Source organism: Sander vitreus, chromosome 22, assembly GCF_031162955.1.
Source record: "Sander vitreus isolate 19-12246 chromosome 22, sanVit1, whole genome shotgun sequence".
Taxonomy (NCBI): domain Eukaryota; kingdom Metazoa; phylum Chordata; class Actinopteri; order Perciformes; family Percidae; genus Sander; species Sander vitreus.
In genome coordinates, this window is record NC_135876.1 from 2566851 (window position 1) to 2587396 (window position 20546).

Below are 20546 nucleotides of genomic sequence, written 5' to 3' on the forward strand. Positions count from 1 at the left end.
TTCGTGCATCCCTGTGGAGGCTGGGGGCATTGAACCCGAGTGGACAATGTTCAAAGTTTCCATTGCTGAAGCTGCGGCGAGGAACTGTGGTCTTAGGGTCTTAGGTGCCTCAAGGGGCGGTAACCCACGAACACCGTGGTGGACACCGGTGGTCAGGGAAGCCGTCCGACTGAAGAAGGAGTCTTTCCGGGATATGTTATCCCAGAGGACTCCGGAGGCAGTTGCAAGGTACCGAAGGGCCCGAAGGGCTGCAGCCTCTGCCGTGAAAGAGGCAAAGCAGCGGGTGTGGGAGATGTTCGGAGAAGACATGGAGAAGGACTTTCGGTCGGCACCAAGGTGCTTCTGGAAAACCGTTCGCCACCTCAGAAGGGGGAAGCGGGGAACCATCCAAGCTGTGTACAGTAAGGATGGGACACTGTTGACCTCAACTGAGGAGGTAATAGGGCGGTGGAAGGAGCAACTAATACGCCCTATATGGTAGAGGCAGAGCTGGAGGATGATGGGGGATTGTCGTCAATTTCCCTCGTGGAAGTTGCTGAGGTAGTTAAACAACTCCACAGTGGCAAAGCCCCAGGGATTGATGAGATCCGTCCAGAAATGCTTAAAGCTCTGGGTGTGGAGGGGTTGTCTTGGTTGACACGCCTCTTCAACATTGCGTGGAAGTCTGGAACGGTGCCTAAGACGTGGCAGACCGGGGTGGTGGTTCCCCTTTTTAAAAAGGGGGACCAGAGGGTGTGTGCCATTTACAGGGGTATCACACTTCTCAGCCTCCCCGGTAAAGTCTACTCCAAGGTGCTGGAAAGGAGGAGGGTTCAGTCGTTAGTCGAACCTCAGGTTGAAGAGGAACAATGCGGATTCCATCCTGGTCGTGGAACAACGGACCAGATCTTTACTCTCGCAAGGATCCTGGAGGGAGCCAGGGAGTATGCCCAACCAGTCTACATGTGTTTTGTGGATCTGGAGAAGGCGTATGACCGGGTGCCCCGGGAGATACTGTGGGAGGTGAGGGGGTCCCTTCTCAGGGCCATCCAATCTCTGTACGACCAAAGCGAGAGCTGTGTCCGGGTTCTCGGCAGTAAGTCGGACTCGTTTCAGGTGAGAGTTGGCCTCCGCCAGGGCTGCACTTTGTCACCAATCCTGTTTGTAGTATTTATGGACAGGGTATTGAGGCGTAGTCGGGGTGGAGAGGGGTTGCAGTTCGGTGGGCTGGGGCTCTCATCGCTGCTTTTTGCAGATGATGTGGTCCTGATGGCATCATCGGCCTGTGACCTTCAGCACTCACTGGATCGGTTCGCAGCCGAGGGTGAAGCGGCTGGGATGAGGATCAGCACCTCTAAATCGGAGGCCATGCTTCTCAGCAGGAAACCGATGGAGTGCCTTCTCCAGGTAGGGAATGAGTCCTTACCCCAAGTGAAGGAGTTCAAGTACCTTGGGGTCTTGTTCGCGAGTGAGGGGACAATGGAGCGGGAGATTGGTCGAATCGGCGCAGCGGGTGCGGTATTACATTCAATTTATCGCACTGTTGTGACGAAAAGAGAGCAGAGCCAGAAGACAAAGCTCTCAATCTACCAGTCAGTTTTTGTTCCTACCCTTAGGCTGGGTCATGACCGAAAGAACAAGATCCAGGGTACAAGCGGCCGAAATGGGTTTCCTCCCTTAGAGATAGGGTGAGAAGCTCAGTCATCCGTGAGGAACTCGGAGTAGAGCCGCTGCTCCTTCGCGTCGAAAGGAGCCAGTTGAGGTGGTTTGGGCATCTGGTAAGGATGCCCCCTGGGCGCCTCCCTAGGAAGGTGATCCAGGCACGTCCAGCTGGGAGGAGACCTCGGGGAAGACCCAGGACTAGGTGGAGGGATTATATCTCCAACCTGGCCTGGGAACGCCGCGGGATCCCCCAGTCGGAGCTGGTTAATGTGGCTCGGGAAAGGGAAGTTTGGGGTCCCCTGCTGGAGCTGCTACCCCTGCGACCCGATACCGGATAAGCGGACGAAGATGGATGGATGGATGGATGGGTGGCTGGCTACCAAAGATAATTTCGTTTGCGTATGAAGACTACTTACTATCAGAATTACTATCTACAATCTGCACCCTACTGTTTATTTTCCTGGGGAGCGGTAAATCTGCCCGCTGAGCCCCGGTAAACAACATGAGTTAAAGGCTTAAAGTAAATTGCAAAGCAGTTTGCCATCCTTTTTCCATGGATCTGACACCTGATGAGCTGTTGGCTAAGATACAGCCGAGTTTCCCTGGTGTGGAGCTTTGCCTCCAACACGACAAATAAACTACGGTTATTACATGTTCAATTGTCACAATAAGAGTCATAGGAATAGCTAAATTTGACGCCCAGATCAACAGAGAGCCGGAGAGTGAGAAACCACCTCTGACTGCTAAACTAAAGTAACTAACAGAGCTAACAGCGTGTAAACATTAAATACCTGTGGGATTTGCGAGAAAGTCACTAAAAGGAGATTGCTATGGAGCCTGAGTGAACCAGTGTAACATTAGGTTTAAATGTAAAGTGGATTATTAGCCGCTTTAATGATGAATATGATGCTATCGACACAGAAGCATGTCAGCACGTCAGCCAAGAAGGAGGTAGCACAGGACAGCCGAACCGGTGTAGTTTCATTGATGAAAGTGAAAGCCGCCCCACATATCCATAATATGTTTTGTGCAATTACGTGTTCAATGTAACCTGTCAGACTCGCGATGAAAATATTAGAGATCACCCAAGCCTATGTGGTGGTCAACAAAAAAATAGATAGCAATGTGCAAAACATATGGGTTGAAAATTACAGCAACGACTTTCGTTCGACATTTGAAGCTGCACAAAGAACGGTAATGTTAAGTCGAGGCTAAATCATTTAATCAACAGAGGCGCCATGTCAGCAAAGTGTTGTGGGTTCCCTCCCTAACTCGTACTTAACTCTAAGTAACAGAAATTGTGCAACCTTGTGGGTGTATGAAATGGTTTGCCTTTGTTTATGTTGTTTTAATGCAAACCGTTGTGTTCTCTCTCATACACATGCACACAGGAGTTTTTTTCTTTAACATTTATCTTTTTAATTCAAAACATTATAAATGTGCAGTGTCTGTTATTAAATTCAGTAGCACTTGGTAAAATGTGTTTAAAAGAAATAAAATACACATTTGAAAAGATCATGATTTGTGAAAATTGTATTTATTATTACCCTGTTTAGATTTGGTTAATATTGCGTTATGACTTGTTTAGGACTCAAAACATAGTTTAGGACTTTGGACTTGACTTGGGACTTGTTAGTCTTGACTTGGGACTTGCCTGTCTTGATTTGGGACTTTGGTGCAAAGACTTGAGACTTACTGGAGACTTGCAAAACAATGGCCCAATCCCAAAGTGAGCCCTGAAGACTAAGGACTAAAGACTCCCAGACTTAATTGATCTCAGGTGCTAAGTGAGTGAGTGTGTGAGGCCACATGGGCTCAGATAGGTATAAATGGGATTGGGACAGCACTTCACGAGATCACATGTTACCTTGGTGACGTTTAATAACAAAGATGCTGCTGACACTTGCCGGTTTGGGAATTATCATTTTAAGTTTGTTGCTTTCCACACGGCCAAGGCACAGGAGACGGCAGCCTGATTCCAAATTTTTTTCAAACTCTTGTTTTACAAGCTGGACAACAGGTTGGTCTGTGTTCCGTGGTCATGTGTCGTGCTGTTGTTTACCTTTGTAATTTCCGGATTTCCCTATGGTCTCCGCGCTAAACGTCACAATGCTTTGAACTGTGGGTAATTCCCTTTGGTGAAGTCTGCATCGATGCAGACTCACAGAAAGGGCTCGGTAAGTGTGTACTCAAACCCTCACGCCCTTTGAAATTCGACATTGGGACAACCCTAAGCCCTTACGAATTTCGCGAGAACGCGCACCAAAGTCTGTGAGTCCGGACTTTGGGATTGGGCCAGTGACTTCTGCAAAATAGCAGTATTTTTTAGCTATTTCTGTCAGGGATCTGAGACAATGGGACCCAAAAGCACAACTGACGAAGCAGAAAAGGTAGAAGCAAAACATCTTTACTAAATGCAAACTTCAGGCAGGCAAAAGTACAAAAAGGGGTCAGGCTGAGGCAAAGTCCAAAAGGAATAAACAGGGTCAAAAACTAGGTACGAATGAACAAACAAAACACTGGAAAGCTAGGCAAAAGCACTGAGACAGTCTGGGAGAGGACTAGTGGAAATGAATTGGTGATATACTAGGAAGCTAATGAGTAAATGGGGAACAGCTGAGTCGGGAGGATGAACAGGTGAAGTGAATCAAGTGATAGGAGGGCAGGCAGATGGAAGTGGCAGGGTCTGAAATGACAGCAGAGTTAGACACAGGCATAATTAACCCTTATCTTGTCCTGTGGGTCACCGGGACCCTCGCGTACTACGTGATGTCATTTCACATAAACCGGGGGAGGGGGGGGACCCTGAAACTCAACGCCAGGCCAATACAAAACATCAAATAAACATATAGTTAACCCTTGTATTGTCCTCCGGGTCCCGGTGACCCGAAGGACAATACAAGGGTTAAGCAAACAGGAGGACTCAAAATTCAAAACCAGTTTCCAAACTCCTAGATAGGTGGACATATTTTTAACACCATACTAACGTAACCCTTCAGGGGCAAATTATTGTCAATTGCTAATGATAGCATGGATGTGGGGTGCTGGGCAGGAACGTGTGTGAGTACTTATATAGTGGGAGGCCCAGACATTAATCAATAATGCAGTAATTGTATAATGTGTGGTAGCTATGCACACCATCCATCACTGTGACTTCTCTTTTCTGTGTGTGTGTGTGTGTGTGTGTGTGAGCAAGAGGTGCACCTGGAGCGACAGGAGAAAACGACAAGCAGGTAGATAGACTTAATTCCTTGGAGGGTTTGAATTGATGCTGACTGCAGGAAATGAAATGCATGTGAAACTCACACTCTGGTGAGGAGCTAGCTCAGGGCCGTCAGGCAGACACGTGCGCGCAGAGGCACGCGCACACTACAAACACTTCACATTTAAGTACAGACACACACACACACACACACACATACACACACACACACACACACACACACACTTCAGACAGACCTCACACATAAAGATATCTTCAAACTTGTACTCCTGTTCTTCCTATCTAACTGAAGGCACACTGAGATGAAACATTCTCCCAAAAAGCTTTCATCATGAAGGTGTGTGTGTGTGTGTGTGTGTGTGTGTGTGTGTGGGGTAAAGGGGGCTCTCTATTAAAAAAAAATCTAGAAAGGTCCTCTCTGGCCCCCTGTTAGTGGAGTTGGATGATCGACCCACCCGGCAGCTTCAGAAAGAGTTCGTGATCTCTCGAGAATCCCCTTCCTCCCGGTGCCGCCTTAATGATATGGGTCAGCTCTTGGCAGGTAGTGTGGGTACTTTGGTTAGAAGGACTCTACTCAGCAACACACACACACACACACACACACACACACACACACACACACACACACACACACACAGATGGATGTGTCTTGTATGTTGACGTGCTTTATGTATTTTAATTTGGTAATCTTTAAGTTCCTGGGAGTGCACATAGCGGAGGATCTAACCTGGAGCCAGAACATCTCCCACACCATTAAAAAAGCCCAGCAGAAGATGTTCTTCCTGAGGACCCTGAAATGCAATGGGCTCCCTCAGGAACTTCTGACACGCTTCTACCGCTGCACAATTGAGAGCACCCTGACATACTGCTGCACCGTGTGGCACTCCAGCTGCACAGCAGCAGAAAGAAAGGACCTGCAGCGGGTTGTCAAGACGGCGGAGAGGATCATTGGCTCCCCCCTACTAAACCTGAGTGAAATATACTCAAGCCGTCTTCTCACAGGGGCCATAAACATCAGGCAGGACACCTCACACCCCCAACACTCCCTGTTCACCACCCTCCCCTCAGGCAGACTGAGAACCCCCAGCACACGCACAAATACTCCAGAACAGCTTCTTCCCCAGAGCTGTGAACATATTACAGAAATCATACACACATACAAACATAAAAACATACACACATCCCTTACCCCCTCAGTGCAATCGGACTCTGTGCAATAACTGCTGTGTTTACGGTTTTCTAGCTATTTATTGAGAACGTGGAATGAATGTGTATGTGCGAGATGAGTGTGTATGTGCGAGATGTGCTTGTGTGTGTTGTGTGTATGTATGTGTGTATAGATAGATCGATAGGTAGATAGATAGAGATATAGATATATCTCTATCTATCTATCTTTTTACTCTATGCTGCAGAATTTCGTTGTACTGCATACAATGACAATAAAGATCTATCTGTTTGTTTTTATGACGTTTAAAAGCCCTTCTAGGGATGGGCATTGGAAACTAGCAATAGCTATAAATGCTACGATGCTGTACATTGGATTTGTTGCACAAATGTCTGTCGTAGCATCTGTCCCTATTAAAAAAAAAAAAGTAATATTTGTTTGCTCAGATGTGTGATTGCCTATAGAAAGAAAGTAGTCCCTGTTCTTTAACCCTTTGGGGTCAAAAGCTACGCCAGGAGAACCCAGCAGGATTAGAATACATTTATCATGTACATCAACATTTTGGGAAATATGCCTATTTTCTTTCCTACCATGAGTGAGATGAGAAGATCGATGACTACTCTTATCGCTGCATGATAATTATGGAGCTAGAACCAGGAGCTGATTTTTTTTCAACCTGGACCCTATGTTCCAATGTTTTTGTGTCTAAGTGACTGATGGGAACAACAATCTTTTGATCCAGTATTAAGCAAGATCGCTGCAGTTGGCAGCGGCGAAACAAGCTACAATGTAAGTTAATAGGACAATTGTCCAGCTTGTATTTACCTTCACAAAAGTGCTTGTTTTGCCGCTGACAGTGTCTGCCGCCTTTGTCGCCTTGTAGTCACGTGTTACTTTCAGTAATCAGTTTTTTTCTAGTGTCTTTTAAAACTAAAAGCTACAACAATGGCAACACCAACCGGGCGAGTATTCATGCTGCTTCCTGTTGACATCGACATGCACATGCCCAGTATAAGTGAATAGTCATGAGATTTGGCGTGTTAGTTTGAAGAGGGAATATTACTACTGTAGCTAAAACTCTTGTGTGCACAGAGATTGTTTTGGGGTTCCAAACGCAGCTTAAAAACCAAAATTTCGCAATGTAAATGTAGTCTTAGCTTAGCATAAAGAGTGGAAGCAAGGGGAAACACAAATCTACCAACTAGCACCTTATATGTTGTTTGTTTAACTAGTAACAAAAGCTGAAGTGAAAAATGATGGGGTTGTGATTTTAAGAGGGTTATGTCCTGGGCTATTTCTTGGACCTACCGGGTTCGTTATTGTTACTTGAGGCTACCACAGTTGTCACTGCAATTTGGAGGGAGCCAGGCTAGCTGTTTCCCCTTGCTTCCAGGCTTAATCCTAAAATAATTGTGGTGTGCTGTGGTTTCATATTTAACAGACACAAAAGTGGTTTCACTCAAAAGAATGTTCTGTTGACTACTACTGAATGTTGGTACCTAGATGTATTTTAAACCACATCGTTCCAAGTTAGGGCCCTATGAAGTACATGACTAGAGGGAGGGACATCATTTCATAACTTATTGGCAGCGACATTAATAATTAATTTGGGATTGTGCCACTGTCCCCTGCAAGGATAGTGAATGGATTAGACACTGAAGTACAGAAAAAATGTAAACGATATATCTATATTAATCAAGCTTACCTAGAAGCCAGCCACCAAGCACAGCCATGCCTCGAGTCTGCGCCTAACACTACTGTGTCTCAAAATGAATGAGTCATGGGTTGACCCAGGCCACCGAGCCACTACATTAATGAGCAACATGTCTGCATCACAAATTATTTGGACATTGATTGACTGAAAATACTCACTCTGTGCCCTTATAGTGCAGCAACATCAATGCAGTCAATAGCACCGATTACATTTGGGAATCTGGACATTATTGCAAATTGCGCTTTTATGTTTGTCTGTTCACCCACCGTGTAAGGAAACTTTATGTAGAGATGTGACAAACCTATTATACCTCCTAACACATCTGGCATAACATTGCTAAGGGTTGGCCGAGATATCCGTGGCCTGTCAGCCAATTCCCTCTGGAAAGTCCCAGTCGCCAGAAATCCTGGCACGGCGTGGTTTCTCTGAGTGGTCCTGTGTAAAGCTGGGCCTAAAAGAATGCAGAGATCCACCAGGACAGCCCGAGGAAGTCAGAACTGGCTCATAAACCATTAGTCCTTGTTTGCCAGCAAGTGTTTTTGCTGTTTGAAGATTCTGTCCCTCCGAATCCTTCCATTTGCCACATCTTCTAACCAATCAGCCATTGTGCGTCATTACGCATTGTGATGGCATGCCTTTTTATACCCATCAATTTCATTATATCTAATAAGCTACAGGTATTGGAATTAATATAATTGTAAATGTGAAATAGTTCTGTGCAGATGTTATTTATTGCACCTTTCAATTTTATGATTCTGTATGTGATAACGATATTAAAACTATATGCTCCGCCAGACAGGGGCATCAAAAACAGAATCAGTCTTAAACATCATTTTGTCCTGTTCACCGTATTATTTGAGATTAAATGACATAACATGCCAATATAATTACAGAACATGATTGAGTTTTCCTTTTGCAAATATATCTTCATTTGTGGCCGGGTTGGTTCAGTGGGTAGAGCAGGTGCACATATAATTAGAGGTTTATACCTCGACGCAGAGGTTTTTTTTAACTTTATTTCAAAAAAGTAGTTTACAGAAGTTCAGTCATTGCAATACGTAAACATATAAAATACAAAAATATATACAAATAATATAATATAAAAGTAAAAATGAAAATAATAGTCTAAATAGAAGGAAATAAAGATACAAAGGGGACAGACTTAATAATTATTAAAAATCGTTAATAATGTAGACAGCAGGAGCACTTCAACAAAGAGATTAGAGTAGACATCAGATATTAATATAGCTTTCTTATTGGATACCAACTTAAGAGACTCAAAGTACATATTAAATTCAACCTGGAATAGTTTGAAGCACGGTGTTGATCTGGAAAAATTTTGCCTTTACCTAATAAAATAAAGAGATTTACAATATTACATAACTTTCTATCTTTACATTCAAAATAAGTAATAATATGTTTCCCTTCAAGTGTGATTGTATGTTTTGTTTTAGATACCATATAATCTTCAAAGCTTTTCAAAATGCAATACAAAATGAACAACCATAAAAAAGATGGGTTAACGACTCTTGTTCTGTTTTACAAAAACTACAATAGTTATCAACAGGCATGAATTTAGATACAAATGTTTGTAGGGTATATATTATGTAATATTTTCAAATGTAATTCCCTAACTTTGTTTGTGATACAATATCTAAAGGGAACAAGCCATACCCTATGCCAGTTAACATCAGTAAAATGAGAATTCCAGAAAAGTTTCCCACGAGGTGTTATTTTCTTTAAATTTAGAAAGCATTTTCTAATGTGCTTATTAGTACAAGTGCTGCTCCTAATATCCACACCGTTTATATAAAGAGTAAAATTAAAGACTTAGATTTGAAAACTGAATTATATTCGTTGAACGTTATTGGCGGGCCACAACATCATGGCCACCAACACAACTCAGCAAAGATTGTTGTGTGTTGTGTTTGTTTCCCCTCATGTTTCTCCCTCCTGTGCTGATGACTGTGAGCTGTGGGCGTGGCTTAGCTGGCGCCAGGTGAAGCACATTCCCTAATCATCCTCCTGCAGTACTTAAGGCCGGCTCTGTGATCCACTCGTCGCCAGATTGTACAGTCTACTAGCGTGGTATAGGTGCATTCCTGGTTCCCTGTGTTTATCTGTGTTCCTGGTGATGTAGCTTGTGTAGCTAAAATGTTTTCTGTGTTCTCTCTTGTTGCAGCCTGCCTTGCTTGTTTGTGCTCACGCTTCCTGTGTATCCTGCCTGCCTGCCTGCTTGCTCCTCCCGCCTGCTCCTCTCTCATTGTAAGGATTGGATTCAAGTCTCAATTGTTTGTTGGACTCTGGAAGAGGCCATGCCACATGATCATCGCCACCAATTCACTGGGCACGCTCTGGAGAGCACACTGCACCCACCACTCACCACTGGATCCTCTTGACACAACCCCCCCTCTGCCACCAGCACAATTATTGTGTATATATATATATATTCACGCATTAAATCACTTAATCTTATTTCTTGTTTGTCGTCTGCTTTTGGATCCAATCTCCAGTGCCGTTCTGTAACACGGTACGTCTGGATCAGAGTGTCCATGTAGGACTGCACGTTTTCCCGTCCAATTTGCTTTGTATAAATCCCAATTATTGCGTAGAGAGCAACGTACGTCTTCTTTTGTGCATACGCCACGTTTATAATTGAGGCCCCTGCAGTGGAACAACATGCCATTTGGCATAAAGGCCATACCGAAATCCATAGTTTATAGACCTCCTGTCATTACTTACATAGACTTATAGACTTTTAAATGTGTCAAAAGAAATAATTGACCTGGTTTGTGTCATCTCCTGCTGTTTAAGGTTATGTTTTCCGTGATTAGTGTCACTTGACTCTCGTTTAATAAACTGTTGGCGTTTCTCAATCTATGTTCTTCTATTGACTTGTGTCCCTGTGAAACGTCATCTCGTGTTGCCAAAGTACTGTCACAATACATAAGTTCGCATTTCACCAAGAACAGTTAAGATTCCCGGAAATTTTCTTGACACGCCCATTTTATCGAGGATGCATTGGTTGGTAACTTGTATAAACTTGGCAGCACCCATATCCCAACATTCATTTCGGCATTCAACACAATTAATGGGCTTAATGCTTGACTCAAGATAAACCTCAAAATGTTGTAGTGCGTACAACAATGCAAGCACTTCCTTTTCAGTGGTGGAACATTTGAGTTAATGTTTGTTAAACTTGCATGAAAAGTAACTCACAGGATAGTCAATGCCATGGATGTCCTCTTGCAGGAGAACAGCCCCTGCCCCAACCGCACTGGCATCAACTTCAAGCTTGAAGGCTAGGGAAAAGTCTGGGGCAGACAAGACAGGAGTGCAACACAGAATACCTTTAAGGCTCTCAAAAAAACTTTGGCACTCACTTGACCAAACAAAGTGCTTCGAGTGACTGGTTAGATCACTCAGCCGGGCTGCTACAGAAGAAAAGTTTTTGCAGAAATGTCGATAGTAGCCAGCCATCCCCAGGAACCGTTGCAGCTCTTACTGGTAGTTGGTATAGGAAATGTAGCAACGACCATAACCTTCACATCTGCTGTCCCCGACCAATCTGCTGACCAAAATAGAGGTCAATCTTTCCCAAAATCACATTTAGCAAGATTGAGGGTTAGTGATGCAGATGACAGGTGTTTGAAAACTTCCCTCAAGGTAACCAAATGACTAGTCCAGTCTCTCCAAACATCTCCCAATACTTTATTTTCCAACCTCTGGAAAGTAGCAGGAGCATTACACATTCCGAAGGGCATAACAGTGTATTGAAGGAAACTGTCAGCTGTCACAAAAGCAGACATTTTAGAAGCACGAGGGGTTAAAGGAACTTCCTAGTATCCCTTTGCAGAACCTTGGATTTCCATCCGACTTCATATCCAGAAGACAAGGTAAACTCCATGGACTGGAACTTGGCAATGCAAATCCATTTTGCACAAAATAGTCAACCTCCTTCATGACTTCCCTCTTAACGGGACTAACCCGATAGGCATGATGCTTGAGTGGCCTAGGGCTAGTCAGGTTAATGTCATGAGCTATGACAGAAGTTTGGGATAGAATGTCATTAAACCAACAAAGGAAATTCCATATTTCACTCTGTTAATCAGGGAGATGAGTCAAGTAGCGGGGCAAGTTGGACAGTACTTCAGTGTTACTCAGCCTTACCCCATGTGGTGTAGCACCATGCATCACCAACCCATCATTATCACCAGGAGGGCTCACCTTCGAAATGGAAGCCATAGGCGATATAGCAGGTGGCTCACCCTGGACTGTGGTTGAGTCTCTTTGACTCTCCCGGCAGTGGTACAGCTTCATGTTGACATGACACACTCTGGTTCTTTGCCTGCGATCAGCGGTTTGGATGACGTAGTTGGTTTCACAGATTTTCTTCTCTCCAACATAAGGACCATACATTTAATGGAGAGTGCAGAACTGGGTATAAGCAACAGAATCAAAACCTTGTCACCTGGCTGGAACAAGTGTGCAACTGCTCTACGGCCATAGCGTTTCTTCATCTTGAAATGGGAAGAAGTCAGGCATCTCTGGCCAAAGAGCAGGCTTGTTGGAGGCAATCCTTGAGCCTGGCAACATACTCTGGAATACTTTTGACTCTTTTCTCTGGCATGACCAGTTGCTCCTTAAGTACCTTTAAATGACCTCTAACCTTGTGTCCCAACACTAGTTCAGCAGGGCTGAAACCTAGACACTCCTGTACAACTTAATAGGCTGCAAACAAAACAAGTGGCACACTGTCATCCCAGTTCTTCTGCGACTCATTACAGATCTTGCATAACATGGATTTCATAGTCTGATGAAATCTCTCTAGTGCCCCCTGACTTTCAGTACGGTAGGGACTAGAGGTTACATGGTTAACACCTAATGAAATTTAAAGTGCTCATATTATGCTTTTTGGCTTTTTCCCTTTCCTTTATTGTGTTATATATCTTGTTTGTGCATGTAATAGATTTACAAAGTGAAAAAGCCCAAAGTCCACCCCAAAGGGACTTACCATCTCCAACAGAAAACACTGTTCACAAACTGCTCCAAACAGCTCTATTGTAGTCCAGCCTTTACTTCAGAGACAAACGTGGTCACTTTGTAACACACGTTATAACGCTTGCCTAGCTGCTAGCGTGGCACGCCCTCATACTCTCCTTCTGACTGGCTTGTAGTGCGGACCTAGGTACTGCACATCTGTGACTCCCAACAAAGATGGAACAGAAGTGAGATGCCTCACTCTGTAGGTAAAACAGAGAGCTCAACACACAGGGTGAAAAGAGGAGCTGCAGCAATGTGCAGTACAACAAAAATAAGTAAGAGCGTTCACCCCATGTAGGCTGAGTCCTTTGCAGCGGCGCAGGTTCAAATCCAACCTGCTGCCCTTTGCTGCGTGTCATCCCCCATCTCTCTCCCCCTTTCCTGTCTATCCACTGTCACTATATAATAAAGGGAAAAGCCCCCCCCAAAAAAAGATTTAAATACAATTATGAACCTGAAAATGAACATAATATGAGCACTTTAAGTGCCTTGGCAAACACCTTTGATTTAATATTGGTGCCTTGATTTGTTTGAACCACTTTTGGCAGACCAAACATTGAAAAGAACTTCACCAGAGCCTTGATGGCGACAGGAGCCATCATTTTCCGTATTGGGATGGCTTCTGGGAACCTAGTGGAAGCACACATAACAGTTAGTAAGAACTGATTTCCAGATTTAGTCTTAGGCAACTGGCTCACCCATTACTCGAATGGGGCAGAGAGGAGCAGGGGGAATCACTTGGTTTGGTTTTCCAGCAACTTGACACACATGGCAGGTACGACAATGATGAACAACATCAGACTTGTAATAATAACTTCTGTACAGCACGACATTACATTCATTGATTTCCTTTACAAATAATGGCACGACTCAAACCTAAAGGCAATTTAGCAAAATTCATAACTATCAAAAAAGGCTTAAGAAAAGAATAGAATAGAATACACTTTATTGTCCCCAAGGACAAAGTAGCACTATGTTTTGGACATAGTGTTACAATCTGTTGCTTCACAACATAAACATGTAACAGAAAAAACTTCTAAATAATAAAATCAACATAAACATAAGATCAACGAAGCGTCCTAGGACACAAAAGAAGGACACACATGACAGTACAGACAACACAACATCCTAAGAATTAACTGTAATAAAGTGCGAAGTGCAAATAGTGCTGGTGCATTTATTGCACCCCTGCTCTGTTGCGCTAAGATTTACTATTAGAGTTCAGAAGCTTGATGGATGTTGGGATAAACGATAATTTTAGTCTGTTTGTTTTACATCTCGGTACACGGAATCTTCTTCCTGATGGCAGAAGTTCATATTCAGGAAAGAGAGGGTGTAGAGGGCACACAGCTCAACATACAGGGTGATGGCCCATGTCCCACGTCTACAGATTGTCAAGTTCTTGCAGCTCCTCAGGGTTCACAGGTGGAGTAGAGAGCAGCCCTGCCAGTCAGTCTTGCTGGCCATGTCTGCCCCCCCCCCCCTCACTAGATGTAGTGGAACCACACCAATGTCCGCGACATCCTGTATGGGCTCAATCATGTCCCCTGCTGTGAGGCAGATTTTGTGCAGCACTGCACAGTAGGTGATGACAAAGGTGTGGTGGACCTGCAGAGCCTTGAAAAACAGAGATCTCCACCATCTCTGCACCTTCCCTTCCAGTGTTTCTCTATACGGGGTGATGATGGCACAGGTCGTTCAATGCAGGGGTAGCCATTGCAAGCTGCTACAGTTTGCATGCTCTGCCGCACCGCAGATTGCAAAACACACCTGACTACAGGAGCCATAGCTCAGACTTGCGGAATACACATAGTTGGGGCGGTTCAAACCTTTCCAGAGTTTGTACACTTGTTTGGTCCGCTTTTGGTGCGCATTCACACCTGCCCAAACAAACCACACCAAGGGGGGAAACAAACTCTAATGCGATTCAACCGAACTAAATTAGGCAGGTGTGAAAGCACCCTTTGTGTTACAGCTGCAGTTTGCAGCCACACCTAATTAAGCTGAATTCAGTGTGATTGAATTGAAAAGCATTTTTATGGTATTTAAATAATCCATTATAAATTATACATTAGGTATGATTAATATGTACGTATTATGTGCAATATGTGTACATTTAAATTCATATACATTGACACATGACAAAGAGGCTATTTGAATATTTACTTATGCAGTTGAAGTAAGGTGCAGGCTGAAGCTATACCCTTTTCACAACACATCATGTTTAACCTCAAAACAACACCACAAATGTAACATCAAGCAACAGAAATTATGCATTTGGTGATCACATTAAAGGCAAAGCTGAAGACTGCTTTTTAATTAATTTTTTAATTTTCAATTGAGCGGATAACGTTAGCCTTTCAGTGTAATAAACCATGCCAAATGAATGTAAATAAAAGTACAGTGGGGAGTATTTGATACACTGCCGATTTTGCAGGTTTTCCCACTTACAAAGCATGTAGAGGTCTGTAATTGTTATTATAGGTACTCTAGAGACGGAATCTAAAACAAAAATCCAGAAAATCACATTGTATGATTTTTAAATAATTAATTTGCATTTTATTGCATGACATAAGTATTTCATACATCAGAAAAGCAGAACTTAATATTTGGTACAGAAACCTTTGTTTGCAATTACAGAGATCATACGTTTCCTGTAGTTCTTGAACAGGTTTGCACACACTGCAGCAGGGATTTTGACCTACTCCTCCATTCAGACCTTCCCCAGAACCTTCAGGTTTTGGGGCTGTCGCTGGGCAATACAGACTTTAAGCTCCCTCCAAAGATTTTCTATTGGGTTCAGGTCTGTAGACTGGCTAGGCCACTCCAGGACCTTAAGATGCTTCTTACGGAGCCACTCCTTAGCTGGCTGTGTGTTTCGGGTCGTTGTCATGCTGGAAGACCCAGGCACGACCCATCTTCAATGCTCTTACTGAGGGAAGGAGGTTGTTGGCCAAGATCTCGCGATACATGGCCCCATCCATCCTCCCCTCAATACGGTGCAGTCGTCCTGTCACCTTTGCAGAAAAGCATCCCCAAAGAATGATGTTTCCACCTCCATGCTGCACGGTTGGGATGGTGTTCATGGGGTTGTACTCATCCTTCTTCTTCCTCCAAACACGGCGAGTAGAGTTTAGACCAAAAAGCTCTATTTTTGTCTCATCAGACCACATGACCTGCATTCCTCCTCTGGATCATCCAGATGGTCATTGGCAAACTTCAGATGGCCCTGGACATGCGCTGGCTTGAGCAGGGGGGCCTTGCGTGCGCTGCAGGATTTTAATCCACGACGGCGTAGTGTGTTACTAATGGTTTTCTTTGAGACTGTGGTCCCAGCTCTCTTCAGGTCATTGACCAGGTCCTGCCGTGTAGTTCTGGGCTGATCCCTCACCTTCCTCATGATCATTGATGCCCCACAAGGTGAGATCTTGCATGGAGCCCCAGACCGAGGGAGCTTGACCGTCATCTTGAACTTCTTCCATTTTCTAATAATTGCGCCAACAGTTGTTGCCTTCTCACCAAGCTGCTTGCCTATTGTCCTGTAGCCCATCCCAGCCTTGTGCAGGTCTGCAATTTTATCCCTGATGTCCTTACACAGCTCTCTGGTCTTGGCCATTGTGGAGAGGTTGGAGTCTGTTTGATTGAGTGTGTGGACAGGTGTCTTTTATACAGGTAACGAGTTCAAACAGGTGCAGTTAATACAGGTAATGAGTGGAGAACAGGAGGGCTTCTTAAAGAAAAACTAACAGGTCTGTGAGAGCCGGAATTCTTACTGGTTGGTAGGTGATCAAATACTTGTCATGCAATAAAATGCTAATTAATTATTTAAAAATCATACAATGTGATTTTCTGGATTTTTGTTTTAGATTCCGTCTCTCACAGTTGAAGTGTACCTATGATAAAAATTACAGACCTCTATATGCTTTGTAAGTAGGAAAACCTGCAAAATCAGCAGTGTATCAAATACTTGTTCTCCCCACTGCAAATGTGTCTAAACAAAGACTGCAGGTGTTGGGGGCTATTGTTGTGTGTGAATATAACGGTATGTGACAGACGCTGGCCGCTGTCGGAAGATCCAGCTGTGCTGCCATGAACACAAACACATTTCCTTGCTTCCTCTCTACTCGCATGGTTTCCTTATGTCTCTCCCATTCTTTCTCTGTGGAAGGGACTGCCAGCCCCAATCTGTTTTTTGGCATATGTAGATTTTGTCCAGATTGATTTTAGAAAGTCTGGACAGCAAAAAAAAGACACAATGTGATTTTTGCAAATTAGATCCAAACCATATTTGGGGTAGGTTTCATAGGTTTCAATTCAAATTGGATTTCCTGACACTAAGGCCGCTCAAATCGAGTTTCAAAGTAAATATTGCATCACTTGTGTAGCCGAGGGTTATCGGCCTATACTTATGCAGATAATACAATTAAAACACAGAGGCTCCGTAGTCCAAGCCAGCATGAACCAAGACGGCCTTTATTTACTTTCACATTGTTAACCGCGGCGCAGGTGTGTGCAAGTATTATTGCACGATAATTAGCATACGTAGATGTATTTATGTACGCACTATTGCAAGTTATTAGCATCTATAGCTTTATGTATGTATGCATACAGGGTCACAGGCCTGGTTTGTCCTCAGCCACATACCCAAACAAGTAAGTCCACACATATAAGATACAAATACAGAACACAGATTACACATCCAATGTTTTTCTCTAGAATAGCTAATAGGTGCAGATTTTCTAGTAACCATGTTTTTAAATGATTGGTAAATGAGGTGAAGGTTGGCAGATCCCATATGACGTTTGGTATTATGTTCCAGGTCTCTGACGCTCAATATGAAAACACTGCCTGCCCAAAAACACTTTTCAATGAAAAGGACTACACAGTCACCTCTAGAGCCTGCTCTAATTTACCTATTTTAATTTTTCTTTATAAAATCCTTTAGCGGAGGTGGGGTTAGTCCATTAGGGTTTTTATAGACCAAAACAGTTTGCATATTTTATCACATTCTCCCAGCTCAGCAGATAATATTTCTTCAAGATATTACAATGATGGTACGTTTCTGGCTTTTTTTCCCGGCTATAACTTTTAGGGCTTGTTTATAAGCAATTTCGACAGGCTTACATGTTGCCCCACAAGGCTTACATGTTGCTGCCGAACTTGTTAATACAGTAAGTCACGTGTGGCATATAATCATTGCATTAAAAAATAGTTTGGCTGAATCCATAGTTAAATATTTTCAGATGTATCTAAAATTGGACAAATTTAATTTAATTATATCTACAGGTTTTTTTTACTTTTACGTTTGAAACAGAGCAGTGAATCGATAATGATTAGCAAATATTTAAACTTATGTACCATTTCACTTGCCTTTTTGGAGAAAAAAAGTCTTAGACACATTAAGATGTAGGTGAGAACATTGCAATCAGTTTGATACATATTGTGCAGCTTTTTTTTGGCATGCACATTATTGTAACCTTTTTTTTTTATTTAAGGAGGGCCATTAAGAGCAAGCTCTCTTTTCCTCCATCCTTCCATCAAAGTTAATGTTTTCAGACTTTAGAAAGCTCCTCCAGCTGTTTTAACAGTTGAAGTACTCACCGTGACATGAAAACTAATCTGAACTGAATGAGAAAACAATCTCTCTCCAGATGGTGAGAGAGGGCCAGCTCACGTTTTGATTAACAAAAATTTACCATAATGCAACTTGATTGCAAATATTTTCATTGACTCTTCCTTCCTATATAATATACATGAGTGTCAAACCCAATCTGAGATAACCCTAGGGACATCATAAAGGCAGGGCTTAATTTGTTACAGATCCTACCGGAATATAATCCGGGATCTCCCAGATTGGGACCCGCGCCTATTTGTTGGCTTATTTTAGAAGAATTCATTTGAATGAATAAAAAAAAGAGAAATGTCAATTACTTGTGCATGTGAGCTAATGTTACTGCTACTAGCCATTATGTAATATTTACATGTACTAATTTGGCATATTGTAATACCCACAGTGAGTGGCCGCTTGTGTTGTACAGTGAAATGAGTATGGTCAACTATGATTTCCATTGTTTTGGGCATATAGTGTTTACTAGGCTCCATTGTCATGTCAGAGTATGAATCAATATTTGCCCTGCACATAGCGTTGTTTATTATGTCGTTCTTGTTTAGTTTTAACACAGCAGCATCTAGGTGTTGCGTGTACGCCAGGCACTGTGATTTTGACACGTTCCCTGACTTTCTTTCTCCCCCTGACCTGCCGGATCAGCAGCCTCTTTGTGTGCTGGCACCTCCTGATCTACAAAAGTCAAGCAATGCATCAAGGTTAATGTTTTCAGACTTTAGAAAGCTCCTCCAACTGTTTTAACAGTTGAAGTACTCACCGTGACATGAAAACTAATCTGAACTGAATGAGTAAAATTAGTGAAGTGCCCTTTTAAAAAAGCACTATGTTTCATGATCTAAAGATTTTGTGATCTTAACAAATGTACAGGGACAAAAAAATTTTTATATTATTGAAGTGTTCCTTGTACTTTATATGCAGTGAAATTAGTTTATGGATGTAATTTAATTGTATTTAATTGAGTACTCACAATATCAAAGTCTGAAGTTAAATTGTATAGTCCTAGGCTAAACATTTTATGGGTAAATAAGCAAAATGAAAAAACGGTGACTCTCCCCGACTCCCCCACCTATTGTCTTGGTCCAGGAGGATACATGAATCATCTCAGCACTGCTAAGTCGGAGACTACACCTTTTATTTCTCCGCATCAGTTGTGGATGGTCAATCAAAATTAGTAATTACAAGTCGATAGAGCAGGAAGCTCAGAGAGAGGTTGATCCAATCCAGTCAAACAATTGCAGTCTTTTCAATTAGCACATCTGGCTACACTAAATCCCTGCGACAAAAGGCTGTGATAACAGTAATTGCAATTCCAAACACAATTATAGCCCTCATTTATCTCATTTTCCTCTGAGTTGTTTGTGTACATCATGTTCTCAGGCTTGGAGAGTAACTGGGAGCAGATGTAAAATGAATGCAGGCATGCAGCAGCTATATATTTTGTCACCACACATTCATGTTGATGGTTTCCCACCTGTGCGAGATGCCCTGAGGGTCAGATACTAACAAGACTCCACATCACAGTCACCCATCTGAGGCACGGACCCTTAACGTGGGATAGAAATATTTGAGTTGCCTTTAAATAGGATGTGTCAGAGGCCTGCAGTAATGGATAGGAGGTGAGAAGAAAATGGGGAGAATGGAGAGGAAGAAAATAGCTAAGAAGAAAGTGTACATGTTCACAATTTCATATCAGACAGATAATTTGTTATGACTGGAATTGTCCTGCGTTCTATCAATGTAATAATATAATTGGATGTTGTGGCGGATGTGAGGACATGGAAATTATATTTTCCATACACAGCACCTTCCCAAAACAGTGAAAAGAGATGGTCCAAGAAAAAGACAAGTAAAGAAAGTGAAAACATTAATATCGACTTTGACATCAACCTTTATCAATGAAGTTCGTGTTTCATTTATATTAAAGGTCCAATATGCAATATAGTTACTGTAATAAATCCAAAATGACCCCAATGCGTCATCAGATGCTAAGGAAACATGCTAAGTTGAAATACTATCTTTTCTGACAACAATGCTGATGCCAGGATTTTCTCCTTTTGAAATTTCCGTTCCGTGACGGAATGTCTGTTTGTGTTTTGGCCTGTGTGTTGGTATCAACTGCTCAGTTTGACAGCCA